Consider the following 15,332-nt stretch of genomic DNA (forward strand, 5'->3'; position numbering starts at 1 on the left):
CCACTCATGTCCCCTTGCACCCCCACCCCCAGCACTGATGGGCACCTGCCAGCAGGCCCCCACTCATGTCCCACTCATGCCCCCTTGTACCACCAACACCCAGCAGTGCAGGGCACCTGCCAGCAGGCCCCCATTTAGGTCCCACTCATGTCCCCTTGCACCCCCACTACCCAGCAGTGCAGGGCACCTGCCAGCAGGCCGCCACTCATGTCCCCTTGCACCCCCACCCCCCAGCACTGATGGGCACCTGCCAGGAGGCCCCCACTCATGTCCCCTTGCACTCCCACTCCCCAGCACTGAGGGGCACCTGCCAGCAGGCCCCCACTCATGTCCCACTCATGTCCCCTTGCATCCCCAACCCCCAGCAGTGCAGGGCACCTGCCAGCAGGCCGCCACTCATGTCCCCTTGCACCCCCACCCCCCAGCACTGATGGACACCTGCCAGCATGCTCCCACTCATGTCCCATTGCATCCCCACCTACCAGCAGTGCAGAGCACCTGCCAGCAGGCCGCCACTTTGTCCCATTGCACCCCCACCCCCCAGCACTGATGTGCACCTGCCAGCAGGCCCCCACTCATGTCCCACTCATGTCCCCTTGCACTCCCAACCCCCATCAGTGCAGGGCACCTGCCAGCAGGCCCCCACTCATGTCCCACTCATGTCCCCTTGCATCCCGACCCCCCAGCAGTGCAGGACACCTGCCAGCAGGCTCCCACCTATGTCCCCTTGCACCCCCACCCCATAGCACTGAGGGGCACCTGCCAGCAGGCCCCCACTCATGTCCCACTCATGTCCCCTTGCACCCCGACACCCCAGCACGGAGGGGCACCTGCCAGCAGGCCCCCACTCATGTCCCACTCATGTCCCCTTTCACCCCCACCCCCAAGCACTGAGGGGTACCTGCCAGCACGCCCCCACTCATGTCCCCTTGCACCCCCACCCCCAGCACTGAGTAGCACCTGCCAGCAGGCCCCCACTCATGTCCCACACATGTCCCCTTGCACCCCCACCCCCCAGCACTGAGGGGTACCTGCAGGCAGGCCCCCATTCATGTCCCCTTGCACCCCCACTCCCAACAGTGCAGGGAACCTGCCAGCAGGCCCCACTCATTTCCCACTCATGTCCCCTTGCACCCTCACCCTCCAGCACTGAGGGGCACCTGCCAGCAGGCCGCCACTCATGTCCCCTTGCACTCCCACCCCGCAGCACTGAGGGGCTACTGCCAGCAGGCCCCACTCATGACCCACTCATGTCCCCTTGCATCCCCACCCCCCAGCAGTGCAGGGCACCTGCCAGCAGGCCCCCACTCATGCCCCCTTGCACCCCACCACCCAGCACTGAGGGGCACCTTCCAGCAGGCCCCCACTCATGTCCCACTCATGTCCCCTTGCACCCCCACCCCCAGCACTGAGGGGCACCTGCCAGCAGGCCCCCACTCATGTCCCACTCATGTCCCCTTGAACCCCCACCCCCCAGCACTGAGGGGCACCTGCCAACAGGCCCCCACTCATGTCCCCTTGCACCCCACCCCCAGCAGTGCAGGGCACCTGCCAGCAGGCCCCCACTCATCTCCCACTCATGTCCCCTTGCACCCCCACCACCCAGCACTGAGGGGCACCTGCCAGCAGGCCCCCACTCATGTCCCCTTGCACCCCCACCACCCAGCACTGAGGGGCACATGCCAGCAGGCCCCCACTCATGTCCCCTTGCACCCCCACCCCCCAGCACTGAGGGGCACCTGCCAGCAGGGCCCCACTCATGTCCCCTTGCATCTCCACCCCCGAGCACTGAGGGGCACCTGCCAGCAGGCCCCCACTTATGTCCCCTTGCACCCCCACCCCCCAGCAGTGCAGGGCACCTGCCAGTGGGCTCCCACTCATGTCCCACTCATGTCCCCTTGCACCCCCACCACCCAGCACTGAGGGGCACCTGCCAGCAGGCCCCCACTCATGTCCCCTTGCACCCCCGCCCCCCAGCACTGAGGGGTACCTGCAAGCAGGCCCCCACTCATGTCCCCTTGCACCCCCACCCCCCAGCACTGAGGGGCACCTGCCAGCAGGCCCCCACTCATGTCCCACTCATGTCCCCTTGCATCCCCACCCCCCAGCACTGAGGGGTACCTGCCAGTAGGCCCCCACTCATGTACTCTTGCACCCCCACCCCCCAGCACTGAGGGGCACCTGCCAGTAGGCCCCCACTCATGTCCCCTTGCACCCCCACCCCCAGCAGTGCAGGGCACCTGCCAGCAGGCCCCACTCATGTCCCCTTGCACCCCCACACACCAGCACAGAGGGGCACCTGCCAGCAGGCCCCCACTCATGCCCCACTCATGTACCCTTGGACCCCCACCCCACAGCAGTGCAGGCACCTGTCAGCAGGCCCCCACTCATGTCCCACTCATGTCCCCTTGCACACCCACCCCCCAGTACTGAGGTGCACCTGCCAGCAGGCCCCCACTCATGGCCCCTTTCACCCCCAACCCACAGCACTGAGGGGCACCTGCCAGCAGGCCCCAACTCATGTCCCCTTGCACCCCCACCCCCCAGCACTGAGGGGTACCTGCCAGCAGGCCCCCACTCATGTCTCACTCATGTCCCCTTGCACCCCCACCCCCCAGCACTGAGTAGCACCTGCCAGCAGGCCCCCACTCATGTCCCTTTGCACCCCCACCCCCAGCACTGAGGGCCACCTGCCAGCAGGCCCCCACTCATGTGCCTGTGCACTCCCACCCCCAGCAGTGCAGGGCACCTGCCAGCAGGCCCCACTCATGTCCCACTCATGTTCCCTTGCACCCCCACCCCCCAGCACTGAGGGGCACCTGCCAGCAGGCCCCCAATCATTTCCCCTTGCACCTCCAACCCCCCAGCACTGAGGGGCACCTGCCAGCAGGCCCCCACTCATGTCCCACTCATGTCCCCTTGCACCCCCACCCCCCAGCACTGATGGGCAACTGCCAGCAGGCCCCCACTCATGTCCCACTCATGTCCCCTTGCACACCCAACCCCCAGCAGTGCAGGGCACCTGCCAGCAGGCCCCCACTTAGGTCCCACTCATGTCCCCTTGCACCCCCACCCCCTAGCAGTGCAGGGCACCTGCCAGCAGGCCCCCACTCATGTCCCATTGCACCCCCACCCCCCCAGCAGTGCAGGGCACCTGCCAGCAGGCCCCCACTCATGTCCCATTCATGTCCCCTTGCACCCCCACCCCCCAGCACTGATGGGCACCTGCCAGCAGGCCCCCACTCATGTCCCACTCATGTCCCCTTGCACTCCCACCCCCCAGCACTGAGGGGCACCTGCCAGCAGGCCACCACTCATGTCCCACTCATGTCCCCTTGCACCCCCAACCCCCAGCAGTGTAGGGCACCTGCCAGGAGGCCCCCACTCATGTCCAACTCATGTCCCCTTGCACGCCCACCCCCCAGCACTGATGGGCACCTGCCAGCAGGCCCCCACTCATGTCCCACTCATGTCCCCTTGCACCCCGTAGCAGTGCAGGGCACCTGCCAGCAGGCCCCCACTCATGTCCCATTGCACCCCCACCCCCCAGCAGTGCAGGTCACCTGCCAGCAAGCCGCCACTCATGTCCCCTTGCACCCCCACCCCCCCAGCACTGAGGGGCACCTGCCAGCAGGCCCCCACTCAAGTCCCACTCATGTCCCCTTGCACTCCCACCCCCCAGCACTGAGGTGCACCTGCCAGCAGGCCACCACTCATGTCCCACTCATGTCCCCTTGCACCCCCAACCCCCAGCAGTGCAGGGCACCTGCCAGCAGGCCCCCACTCATGTCCCACTCATGTCCCCTTGCACGCCCACCCCCCAGCAGTGCAGGGCACCTGCCAGCAGGCCCCCACTCATGTCCCACTCATGTTCCTTTGCACCCCCACCCCCCAGCACTGATGGGCACCTGCCAGCAGGCCCCCACTCATGTCCCACTCATGTCCCCTTGCACCCCGTAGCAGTGCAGGGCACCTGCCAGCAGGCCCCCACTCATGTCCCATTGCACCCCCACCCCCCAACAGTGCAGGTCACCTGCCAGCAGGCCGCCACTCATGTCCCCTTGCACCCCCACCCCACCAGCACTGAGGGGCACCTGCCAGCAGGCCCCCACTCATGTCCCACTCATGTCCCCTTGCACTCCCACCCCCCAGCACTGAGGGGCACCTGCCAGCAGGCCACCACTCATGTCCCACTCATGTCCCCTTGCACCCCCAACCCCCAGCAGTGCAGGGCACCTGCCAGCAGGCCCCCACTCATGTCCCATTGCACCCCCACCCCCCAGCAGTGCAGGGCACCTGCCAGCAGGCCCCCACTCATGTCCCACTCATGTCCCCTTGCACCCCCACACCCCAGCACTGATGGCCACCTGCCAGCACGCCCCCACTCATGTCCCACTCATGTCCCCTTGCACTACCACCCCCCAGCACTGAGGGGCACCTGCCAGCAGGCCCCCACTCATGTCCCACTCATGTCCCCTTGCACCCCCACCCCCCAGCAGTGCAGGGCACCTGCCAGCAGGCCCCCACTCATGTCCCACTCATGTTCCCTTGCACCCCCACCCCCCAGCACTGATGGGCACCTGCCAGCAGGCCCCCACTCATGTCCCACTCATGTCCCCTTGCACCCCGTAGCAGTGCAGGGCACCTGTCAGCAGGCCCCCACTCATGTCCCATTGCACCCCCACCCCCCAGCAGTGCAGGGCACCTGCCAGCAGGCCGCCACTCATGTCCCCTTGCACCCCCACCCGCCCAGCACTGAGGGGCACCTGCCAGCAGGCCCCCACTCATGTCCCACTCATGTCCCTTTGCACTCCCACCCCCCAGCACTGAGGGGCACCTGCCAGCAGGCCACCACTCATGTCCCACTCATGTCCCCTTGCACCCCCAACCCCCAGCAGTGCAGGGCACCTGCCAGCAGGCCCCCACTCATGTCTCACTCATGTCCCCTTGCACCCCCACCCCCAGCACTGATGGGCACCTGCCAGCAGGCCCCCACTCATGTCCCATTGCACCCCTACCCCCCAGTAGTGCAGGGCACCTGCCAGCAAGCCCCACTCATGTCCCTTTGCACCCCCACCCCCAGCACTGAGAGGTACCTGCCAGCAGGCCCCCACTCATGTCCCATTCATGTCCTCTTGCACCTCGACGCCCCAGCACTGAGGGGCACCTGCCAGCAGGCCCCCACTCATGTCCCACTCATGTCCCCTTGCACCCACACCCCCCAGCACTGAGGGGCACCTGCCAGCAGGCCCCCACTCATGTCCCCTTACACCCCCACCCCCAGCACTGAGTGGCACCTGCCAGCAGGCCCCCACTCATGTCTCACTGATGTCCCCTTGCACCCCCACCCCCCAGCACTGAGGGGCACCTGCCAGCAGGCCCCCACTCATGTCCCCTTGCACCCCCACACCCCAGCACTGAGGGGCACCTGCCAGCAGGCCCCCACTCATGTCCCCTTGCACTCCCACCCCCAGCAGTGCAGGGCACCTGCCAGCAGGCCCCACTCATGTCCCCTTGCACCTCCACCCCCCAGCACTGAGAGGGGCACCTGCCAGCAGGCCCCCACTCATGTCTCCTTGCACCCCCACCCCCAGCACTGAGGGGCACCTGCCAGCAGGCCCCCACTCATGTCCCACTCATGTCCCCATGCACCCCCAACCCCCAGCAGTGCAGGGCACCTGCCAGCAGGCCCCACTCATGTCCCACTCATGTCCCCTTGCACCCCCACCCCCCAGCAGTGCAGGGCACCTGCCAGCAGGCCCCCACCCATGTCCCCTTGCACCCCCACCCCCCAGCACTGAGGGGAACCTACCAGCAGGCCCCCACTCATGTCCCACTCATGTCCCCTTGCACCCCCACCTCCAGCACTGAGGGGCACCTGCCATCAGGCACCCACTCATGTCCTACTCATGTCCCAGTGCACCCCCAACCCCCAGCAGTGCAGGGCACCTGCCAGCAGGCCCCCACTTTTGTCCCACTCATGTCCCCTTGGACCCCCACCCCCAGCAGTGCAGCACACCTGCCAGCAGGCCACCACTCATGTCCCATTGCACCCCCACCACCAGCAGTGCAGGGCACCTGCCAGCAGGCCCCCACTCATGTCCCCTTGCACCCCCACCCCCCAGCACTGAGGGGCACATGCCAGCAGGCCCCCACTCATGTCCCACTCATGTTCCCTTGCACCCCCACCCCCCAGCACTGAGGGGCACCTGCCAGCAGGCCCCCACTCATATCCCACACATGTCCGCTTACACCCCAACCCCACAGCAGTGCAGGGCACCTGCCAGCATGCCCCCACTCATGTCCCACTCATATCCCCTTGCATCCCCACCCCCAGCAGTGCAGGGCACCTGCCAGCAGGCCCCCACTCATGTCCCATTGCACCCCCAGCCCCCAGCAGTGCAGGGCACCTGCCAGAAGGCCCCCACTCATGTCCCCTTGCAGCCCCACCCTCCAGCACTGAGGGGCACCTGCCAGCAGGCCCCCACTCATGTCTCACTCATGTCTCCTTGCACCCCGACCCCCCAGCACTGAGGGGCACCTGCCAGCAGGCCCCCACTCATCTCCCCTTGCACCCCCACCCCCCAGCAGTGCAGGGCACCTGCCAGCAGGCCCCCACTCATGTCCCACTCATGTCCCCTTGCACCCCCACCCCCCAGCAGTACAGGCATGTGCCAGCAGGTCCCCACTCATGTCACACTCATGTCCCCTTGCACCCCCACCCCCAGCAGTACAGGGCACCTGCCAGCAGGGCCCCACTCATGTCCCACTCATGTCCCCTTGCACCCTCACCCCCAAGCAGTGCAGGGCACCTGCCAGCAGGCCCCCACTCATGTCCCACTCATGTCACCTTGCTCCCCCAACCCACAGCACTGAGGGGCATCTGCCAGTAGGCCCCCACTCATGTCCCATTGCACCCCCACCCCCAGCACTGAGGGGCACCTGCCAGCAGGCCCCCACTCATGTCCCACTCATGTCCCCTTGCATCCCCACCCCCCAGCACTGAGGGGTACCTGCCAGTAGGCCCCCACTCATGTACTCTTGCACCCCCACCCCCCAGCACTGAGGGGCACCTGCCAGTAGGCCCCACTCATGTCCCCTTGCACCCCCACCCCCCAGCAGTGCAGGGCACCTGCCAGCAGGCCCCCACTCATGTCCCACTCATGTCCCCTTGCACCACCACCTCCAGCACTGAGGGGCACCTGCCATCAGGCACCCACTCATGTCCTACTCATGTCCCAGTGCACCCCCAACCCCCAGCAGTGCAGGGCACCTGCCAGCAGGCCCCCACTTATGTCCCACTCATGTCCCCTTGCACCCCCACCCCCAGCAGTGCAGCACACCTGCCAGCAGGCCCCCACTCATGTCCCATTGCACCCCCACCACCAGCAGTGCAGGGCACCTGCCAGCAGGCCCCCACTCATGTCCCCTTGCACCCCCACCCCCCAGCACTGAGGGGCACATGCCAGCAGGCCCCCACTCATGTCCCACTCATGTTCCCTTGCACCCCCACCCCCCAGCACTGAGGGGCACCTGCCAGCAGGCCCCCACTCATATCCCACTCATGTCCGCTTACACCCCAACCCCACAGCAGTGCAGGGCACCTGCCAGCATGCCCCCACTCATGTCCCACTCATATCCCCTTGCATCCCCACCCCCAGCAGTGCAGGGCACCTGCCAGCAGGCCCCCACTCATGTCCCCTTGCAGCCCCACCCTCCAGCACTGAGGGGCACCTGCCAGCAGGCCCCCACTCATGTCTCACTCATGTCTCCTTGCACCCCGACCCCCCAGCACTGAGGGGCACCTGCCAGCAGGCCCCCACTCATCTCCCCTTGCACCCCACCCCCCAGCAGTGCAGGGCACCTGCCAGCAGGCCCCCACTCATGTCCCACTCATGTCCCCTTGCACCCCCACCCCCCAGCAGTACAGGCATGTGCCAGCAGGTCCCCACTCATGTCACACTCATGTCCCCTTGCACCCCCACCCCCAGCAGTACAGGGCACCTGCCAGCAGGGCCCCACTCATGTCCCACTCATGTCCCCTTGCTCCCCCAACCCACAGCACTGAGGGGCATCTGCCAGTAGGCCCCCACTCATGTCCCATTGCACCCCCACCCCCAGCACTGAGGGGCACCTGCCAGCAGGCCCCCACTCATGTCCCACTCATGTCCCCTTGCATCCCCACCCCCCAGCACTGAGGGGTACCTGCCAGTAGGCCCCCACTCATGTACTCTTGCACCCCCACCCCCCAGCACTGAGGGGCACCTGCCAGTAGGCCCCACTCATGTCCCCTTGCACCCCCACCCCCCAGCAGTGCAGGGCACCTGCCAGCAGGCCCCACTCATGTCCCCTTGCATCCCCACCCCCCAGCGCTGAGGGGCACCTGCCAGCAGGCCCCCACTCATGTCCCCTTGCACCCCCACCCTCCAGCACTGAGGGGCACCTGCCAGCAGGCCCCCACTCATGTCCCCTTGAACCCCCACCCCCCAGCAGTGCAGGGCACCTGCCAGCAGACCCCCACTCATGTCCCCTTTCACACCCAGCCCCCAGCAGTGAAATGGTGATCTCATGACACAAACCAAAAGTCAACTATGTACATCAACACATGTCCGCCACACGAAGGCAGGCGGTAGCGTCCCTGCGCATTGAAAAAATGTGCGCTAACAAAAAGCCCGTATATACACCTCTGATGAATGTCCCATACTGTGGCCCTCTAGGACAAATGACATGCAAAGGGGTACGCGACAAACACAGACACCCGCTGTGTCAAAAATAGCGTGTATTTCGGGGGTGCGAGGGAAGTTTGACACGCGATTGTGCCTGGGCGAGCGGGGTACGTGTACTTCAGGGGCTCGCGGTAAGTTTTACACGTGATTGTGCCTGGGCGAGCGGGGTATGTGTACTTCAGGGGCTTGTGGGAAGTTTTACACGCGATTGGGCCTGGGCGAGTGGGGTACGTGTATTACTGGGGTGGGCGGGGAAGTACAGGAGGCAAGTGCGCGGAACGCCCACAAGCATGCGTCAAAAAAGACACCCTAATCCGGAAACACGTACGCCAGCAGGAAGCAGGCGTACGTGGACCCTCGCAGCATAAAAGTGCGCGCAAACAACAAGCAAGCTCAGACGCCAGGATGAACATACCGTTCCTAGCAGCAGTGGTCGTGGGATACCCCAGGAGGAGGAGGAGGATAGTCAGGCCCAGAATTTTCACACCCAGAACCAGCCTTTTTGGCATGCCTGATGACCAGGTGTATGGGAGGTACAGGTTTCCCCCTCACATAATACTCGACCTGGTCAGTGAGTGCGAGGATGACCTCACATCACCCACCCTCTGCTCCCAAGCACTCAGCCCCCTGGAGAAGGTCCTCAATGTACTGCACTTTTTGGCCACCGGATCATTTCAGCGGACAAGTGCCATAGTGGGGGGTGTCGCAGGCCAAGCAGTCACGCTGCCTACACCAGGTCTTGGCCATCATGACTGCACGCCCATCAGTCCGCAGGCACATATACCTGCCCAGAACACCTGCAGAAAGGCAGGCTGTCGTCCAGAATTTCTATGGGGTGGCACAATTCCCCAAAGTCCTAGGTGCCATTGATTGCACCCATGTGGCTCTACGTCCCCCCAGGGCATCAGAGCACATCTATAGAAACCGCAAGCACTTGCATTCCATCAACGTCCAGGTAGTAAGTGATGCCAAGGGGATCATCATCTCAGTATATGCCAACTATCCAGGGTCCACCCACGACAGTTTCATTTACAGAATGTCAACCCTAAACCGGGACATAGAAGCTGGGCGGCATGGCGATACATGGCTGCTCGGTGAGTATAAATGCCACAGCACATGCATGCATGCCAGATGCTGAGTAATGTCACAACCCTACTAATGATACCTGTTGGGTAGTGACCTTCTGTGTGTGTGTCTGGTAAGGAAAGGAGATGTGTTATGTAGTGGCTGTCTGTGTAATGCTGTCTTGCTGTGAGCCTGTGATGTCACATGGAATGTCACTGTGTGGATGGTGGAATGTTTATCTGAAGGTTCCATACTGAGGCAGTTAGAGCTCCCCTGCCTGGGTGATGGGGCCAGTGCTGTTATAGTCCACACTCTCTATTATTTATCTTTATGTAACTGTAATCTAAGTTCCTGTAATAAACCTAAGAAGTAACTAAGAAAGCCTGGAAGTCACTTCATAACAATGGCGACGAGGATGTCTTTCAAGAAGAACCTGCGCACATAATAAATAGTTGAAGTCTGAAGGAGCCTGCTGCGGGGGGTGCAGGAAAGAGGAGGACAAAGTGGAGGTCAGCACTGCCCCCACAAACAAGTAAGAGACCCATCACCCAGGGCTAAAGAGGGAGGAGCAAGGAAGTCCCACTACAGGCGCTATATCTAATATGTGGAGCCCCATGTCCTGAGGGACCAGCTGCCCAGAAGCTGGAGGGAAGAGCTGGTTCCAGGGGCTGAGGAAAAGAGCCCATATAGGGGATCAAGAGCGCATGTTGGAGACAAAGCTGGGTTCCAGGGGCTGGTTGAAGAGAGAAGCTGGCCCATCAAGGGATGCCCTAGAAAGCCAAGCCCCTAAGGTGATGAAGTTTTTTTTGGGAGTGGAACATGTTAAAGTAAAAAGGGGACCCAGGTAGAGGAAGAGGAAAGGACATTATAGTGGTAAAGACTGTCTTGTGGAAGTACTGTGAAATATCCACTGATTTCTGGATACCATGTGCGAGCACCCTAAGACAGTGTGAAGGTGAACAGAAAGAGAATGATCGCAAAGCTAGCGTGTGTCCGGGAATGAGACTAAGTGCTGCGTATCTCAGGCTGGGTGACGGTTGACCGGAGGAGATCTGAATCGCCCGATGCAAATAGGCGATTGATGACGTCACAAAGTGTGCCGCTGGAGTTGGTGAGCAGGTCGCGTCATGACCAGTGACGAAGTTCGCGTCATAGTGTGTGACGGCTTTAAGGAATTGTCTCTGTCGCAACCGTATATGCCGTTAAATGCTCCGTGTTAACAGGCAGCCAAATGGACGCGGGGCCGAAAATGGTTGTGGAGGAAGAGGAAAGGACCCTCCATTGTGTTACGTCGGACGTGCGACGCGGAAGGAAAGTGAAGCCGGAAGAAAAGTGGAAGACGAGAAGTGCATGGAGCGTTGCCAAAGAGGAAAACATTTAAGTGGACCTCGTTGGGTTATGCTGGACGTGCGTTGGAAAGAAAACGAACGGGGATGAAGGTGCTTCGGGAGAATGTAGACCGCCCTGGTATTGCAGCTCTAAGGAAAATAGAGGGACAGTCGGGTGTGCAGCCTCGCTGTATCAGGTTTGGAGGGAGAAGCCTGCCTGTTATGGGAACTTTGTGTATCCTTTTAAGGCATTCTATGTTCATGTGTAGATGCAGCTTTATTGCACAGTGCATGGGGTGTAGCTCTAAAGAATTTGAGAGGACGCGGGGTACAGAACTGGGTGAATGTAACAAGACGGGAAGCTCATCAGTATGCGATTTATGAGTTTAATCGTCTTGAGGATTTGCAGGAAGTACTTTTATGGACTACTATTTGACTGTCATAAGGAGCAGTCAGGACCCAGTAATGTCCTAGGACGAGATTAGGAGGTGACTTTTGTGTGTTGTAATAGTGAGTTAGTAAGTAACCCTTTGTGGCATTTTAGGGTACGTTGCAAATTGCAACATGGACTTCTAGGAAAAAAGGTGTTAAAACTATATTGTTCAACAGTTTCGAGTGCAATTTCATTAGACCTACAGTCATTACTTTGCGTTTAAGGTCTTGCACTTTTGGGACGAAGATGTTGAGATTTATGTTGTCCTACAGTTAAGTTTCATTTACATCAAACTACAGTCACAACAATGCATTTTATAGCTGTGTAATGCAGAATGTTTGTACCGGAGTTAAGGTTGACTATAGTAATGGATGCATAAAGAAGGGCTAGAAGGTAAAATGAGGCAGGTTGTCACTCAGAGGTAGCGTCTTTGGTGTGAGTGACGCTGTGGTATTAACAAGAGGTAGAGCCTCTGGTTTGAGTGACATTGCAGTGGTACTTAGAGGTAGCGCCTCTGGTGAGTGTGGCAATTGGTATTTGAGGGAGGTCGCGCCTCCAATGTAGTAATAATGAGAGGTAGCGCCTCTGATGTGTCTGTGTCACAATTGGTATGAAGATGAGGTAGCGCCTCTGGCTTGAGTGACATTGTAGTAGTAGTTAGAGGTAGCGCCTCTGGTATGTGGGTCACGAGTGAGAGAGGTAGCGCCTCTGGTGAGTGTGGCTCAATTGGTATTAGAGGGAGGTAGCGCCTCCCGTTAATGTGGCAAAATAAGTTCTGAAGTGAGGTAGCACCTCTGATGTGCGTGCCACTAGGGTGTTTGAAGGAGGTAGCACCTCTGGTGCGTATGCGAAGAATTGTATTGAAGAGAGGTAGCGCCTCTGGTGAGCATGGACCCTAGTGTACGCGAGGGAGGTAGCGCCTCCAGCGTGTGGAACATTCTGTTGTGCGAGAAGTAGCGCCTCTGCCAGTATGGAGTAGGGCTAGAAACTTAGTAGATTAGTGTCGCGTTGGATTGTTTCCACAGATATCTAAAGTAGGTAGCGCCTTCGTTTTTTTTGCGATATTCTTCCTATATTTTGCTGTGCCAAAGACTGCGTTTTCTCCGGACAGCCTGTTTGGCATAGTATTCTTATAATTCTGTCTTAGGTCATTAGTGGTCAAATGCCTGGTACGCAGATGGACTTGGGATGTCTGGCCAGTGTCTCATGGTGATCTGCGGTATTTGGTCGTATTGACTAATCTGGTACACATGATAGGCTGAGTCTATTTGGAACTCTTTATTGTTTTGCTTCTGTGTGTGTGTCTGGTAAGGAAAGGAGATGTGTTATGTAGTGGCCTTCTGTGTGGGTGTCTGGTAAGGAAAGGAGATGTGTTGGGTAGTGACCTTCTGTGTGTGTGTCTGGTAAGGAAAGGAGATGTGTTATGTAGTGGCTGTCTGTGTAATGTTGTCTTGCTGTGAGCCTGTGATGTCACATGGAATGTCACTGTGTGGATGGTGGAATGTTTATCTGAAGGTTCCATACTGAGGCAGTTAGAGCTCCCCTGCCGGGGTGATGGGGCCAGTGCTGTTATAGTCCACACTCTCTATTATTTATCTTTATGTAACTGTAATCTAAGTTCCTGTAATAAACCTAAGAAGTAACTAAGAAAGCCTGGAAGTCACTTCATAACAATACCCATCACCACCTCCCCAGGGAACAGTGCCTACCCTCTGAGCACCCACCTGATGACGCCAATTCGGAACCCCACCACGCCACCCGAGGTAAGATACAACACAGCCCATATTGCAACCCGGGGCATAGTGGAGCGCCTATTCGGAGTGATCAAGTCACGCTTTCGCTCCCTTGACCATTCTGGCGGGCAGCTGTTATATGCTCCCCCAGTAGGGTGCGGGATCATAGTGGCAGCATGTGTCCTGCACAATGTTGCAACACACCGGGGCCTGCCGATGGACATGGTGGTGCCACCACATCCCCAACCACATGTATGCCCGCTGTGCATGGGAGGGGAAAGGGCACGGGGTGAGGCAGCCCGAACGCAGCTGGTGGCTAATTACTTCACTTAGAATCACACCCCTGTGGAGTACACACCGCCCTGCCACATACCAGCTGACAATCGATGATGACACAAGGTACAGTGAACTGTCACAACCATACCAGCCTGAGATTGGTCACCTGGAAGTGTCACAATGTGTGCATCCCTACCTACAGAAACACCACCAATGCTGTGTCATCAAAAGACACACATGCTGCTAAATGCATTACCCCCTTGCAAAATACAACATGAGAACAGTGCCATGTCACCCAACCCCTCCCCAGCACCACCACCCAACACACCATGGCATGTCATGCTATGTGAGAGCAAACAAAGCAATCCCGAAACCCTGACACAAGTGTCACAAAGTACAGTGTCCCTAATGGAAAGTGGCCACAAACAATATGCTCCCAGTAATGTTGAACTTACAACACACATGACCAAATACTTACCAACAATACAATGCAGCTACACAAGCTCAAACATGACAAAAACATGACAGTACTGTAAGGATATTTGGCGTGTTACAGCACAGAGTATAGCACTACTGCACAGGTAGCAATTTTTTTTATGCAGCACCACCACAAGGGTGCGGTGCATTGCTATATGTGTTACCAGATTAACAAGGCTATTCAGTCAAAAACGATTTTAACATATAAGATGCAAATCTATTTTTACAGTTAAAAGCACACATGCACATTCAAAAATGCACACTATTTTTTCACCTGAAATGCCTATGGTGCGAGAGACACATTTGAAAATTAATAACTAACATTACTCATAACTAACCTGACTAATGAAACTAAAGTTAACATAATCCACTAATAAAAATGTGTCTCCACTGCAGAATTAGGCCTATTCTGAAAGTGAACTTTTAAACGCACATCCATTTTTTTTTTCTCTGCTGCCCTGTCCACATAATTACAGGAAGCAAAAGAGCTCGAAAGAACAGGAAATCAGTTGGTTACAAAGTATTACTATAAAAATGAGCCATTGTGTAGAGAAGGAGGAGATGGCATGATTGATTCTGATTGGAGCAGCGTCATAGCAAGTATCATGCTAGAGGGAGTGATCAGAGTTTTGCTGGGGGGAGTTTGAGGAGAGAGAAGGGCAGTCAAGATTTGGCAGAGCTGGGAGAAGGACCTTTTTCCTGGTTGGAGCATTCCTATCTGCAAAAGCTGAGAATTCCAGGCAATGACCCCGGTTTGAGAAGGAAATGCGCTCCTTTTCACTGGGGTTAATCTTCAAGGGAGCCACATTCAGAAAGAGAACAGCTAAAGAAAACTTGACTGAACAGATAAGGTAATTACATAAGTGTGGGAGCTGAATGTGTACGAGAATGTTCAGTCAGAGTAGGAAAGGAGATTCTGGTGCCTTAATCACACGTTAATGTTGCAAATTGTGTTCTGTTCTCCGCCATTTTTTTTTCAGTGTATCACAGACAATGCTGTTACTGTGCTATTTTATTTATTTCTGTAAAGAGTGAGATCGTGTTTAAATGCAACTTTTATAATACAGAAAAATATTTGAAAGCAGACGGGTGGTGTATTTTATATTTACCAATACAGTGCTGATGATGAGGGGAGATTTTTAAACAATGCAATTGTCATTTTAAGACAGATGTGTGCATGATCATATTCAGTATGGACAGTTGAGAGTGATTGTTTGTAGCTTAGCTCGTTGGAGGTACATGAGCCAACGGGAAGAGGGACTCTCTGAACATAGTTCCCTACCGTATATAAGGT

This window comes from Ambystoma mexicanum, chromosome 2q (genome assembly GCF_040938575.1).
Source record: "Ambystoma mexicanum isolate Mex_15411 chromosome 2q, UKY_AmexF1_1, whole genome shotgun sequence".
In the NCBI taxonomy this organism is placed as follows: Eukaryota; Metazoa; Chordata; class Amphibia; order Caudata; family Ambystomatidae; genus Ambystoma; species Ambystoma mexicanum.